We start from the raw sequence: 2,451 nt of genomic DNA on the forward strand, positions 1-2,451 counted from the left end.
TCTCCCCGGCTAGCAGTGCTGCCCCTACTTATAACAGCTGAAGCGGAGATATCAAGGATGCAAAAATAGTTAAAGCAGCGATCCCTCAGGATCAAAGGATCCTGAGGGATTCGCCAGGCTGTTAATCCTTCAGTTATCTGGTCGTCTTCTTACGCCGAGTCGATATCTCCTTTTCCTTTCCTTGGCTGAGACATTTTAATTTAGATTGTCTCGTTTGCATATGGTTCCCCACCAAAGGGACAACGGTTAGCTTGGCCCTGTCTTTTTCCTTGGAGCGGCAATCTTTAGTTTTTCCTTTTTCCTGCATAAGAAATAGTAATTATTAGCATTTTTATGTTGCATATAAATCTTTATAGATTTTTTCATGATTCTCCATTATCTACCTAGTTCATGATGCAAAGATGTTACGAGTTCTAGAGAAAAGATGGCAAAACAGTCAATGAAAACATACCTTCTTCAATACTCCACACACCCCCTTGCTTACCCTTTTTCATGCCCTCATGAAAACATTGTAGTTGACATGTAAGGCAGTGAGAGAGTAGGCTGGAGATGGGATCTCATGTGGTGGCCTACAGCCATGATGCCTAACTAGGTGTTCAAAAAGATGGCTTGTCTGACCCTCAGGCATCTCATACAGGGCTTGGTATCCAAGTGCAGGGTGCTAAATAATCAGACTTCGAAACCTATATCCTAACCAAGATGGCCCTGCCCTCAAGATAATTTCGCCATAGAGGTTCAGAAGATCAGCGACTAACTTAAAATTCTCATAATTAAATGGTTCCTTGAGTTGGATGTTCGGATTAGATGTATGATATCGAAATTTAGCAACTGCAACGGCAAGGTCCTTAATGGTAAAGAAGTATTCAATCCCTTGCCGATTGATTTCTGTATGAATGGGTTTTAACATGTCAATCACGCCCGGAGTCCTCATAAGGCTCCTATGTTTGTTCCATAACTGTAATGGATCTCTAGGCTCAGCTCTTACCCATAAGTCTAATCCGTTTTCTTGTCTTTGGAAGGCATTATAGGCTTTGAGCCATTTAATTTGATTAACTCCAAACGAAATAAATGCCTGCAGTTGGATATCCCCAACGAAAGGGCCAGGGTTCTGCTCTATGTCTTGGTCTAGCACAAGGTTATGCAGATAGAATTCACACAGTAATCTTTGAACCTTCACTCCATAATGCTTACAACAATTTACAAAATCATCAATGGTATTAATTTGGATAGGGGCTCCTGCTTTGACGGCCTTAATTTTCAATTGCAAGTATCGTTCCATTAAAAACAAGGCATAATTCTTGGCAGGGGCTCTACATGCTAGGATGTCAGTGTACAAAGATCATAAGGTATCCATCTTTTTGATAACTACATCTAATCTATGAGTTACCTTTGCGACTTTTTCTTGTTCTTTTCGCCATCCTTCAAAGGCTTGGCTCTCGGATAAATTGACATTCCTTAGCTGTTGTTGCAATTCTTCATACTTTTCTCGAGAAACTGTTTGTTCCGTGAGTTTTTCAACTGCTTGTTGTGCTTGCATCAAACCCTCTCGTAGGGTTACCATCCTCGGATCACTGTCCCACATAGTAGTGGCCAGTGGAAGATTTACTTGAATCTTCCTATTGCGTTGCCTTGTATTCATAGTCTGCATCCTTTTAGAGGGTTGTGCCTCTGTCTGAACTTCCTTGTCATAGGCCAATATATCGTCTGTTTGTACTTCAATATGAGCAACAGTGGAATGTTGTTCCTTTTGCTCTTGAACGGCAGTTTGCTCTTTAGCAAGAGTTTGAACAGCAGACTGTTCTTCGGTGGTTTGAACAGCAGACCGTTCGTCAACAGCAATTTGAACAACAGACTGTGCTTCGACAGCAATTTGAACAGCAGACTGTGTTCCAGTGGACTGTTCTTCGACAACGGTTTGAACAGCAGGCTGAACAGGGGTCTTTCGAATCTTCTTCTTGGGGGGTCTCATCAGAGTAGCCGCATGTCTTTCCCCTGAAGTTCTTTTTGCTCTCTTTCCCATTCTCAAAACCCTGATTTGCTGTCGAAGTCGGGCTATCACATTTAGCAACCTTTGCTGTTCTTTCTGTAATCGTTTGATTTCCTTTGTGTCCTTAGAAGGAACAAATATGTGTTTCTTCGGGCCTGGACTATCACCTTGACCCATTCCCTGGTTTTCCTCTTGGGGTGCTCCTTCAATGTTTTTTTTAGGCTTCTCAGGAGTAGAAACCCTAGCTGGCTCTGTTACTTCCTGGGTAACTTCCTTGTCCACCCCTTCTTCTTCATGCAATTCTTCTGGTGTAGTCTGGCTGGGGGCGGATTGTTCCCCTTCTATGTCTTCATCATTTCCTTCTCCTGTCATGCTTTCATCATGAACAGAATGATTCTCTTCATTTTCTTCCTCGTCGCACAATTCCTCGGGTGCACTTTTATCCTGAGCAGAATGCTCTTTCG

This window comes from Pinus tabuliformis, chromosome X (genome assembly GCF_031772625.1).
Source record: "Pinus tabuliformis cultivar Carrire ecotype Pingquan chromosome X, CPIR1, whole genome shotgun sequence".
NCBI lineage: Eukaryota > Viridiplantae > Streptophyta > Pinopsida > Pinales > Pinaceae > Pinus > Pinus tabuliformis.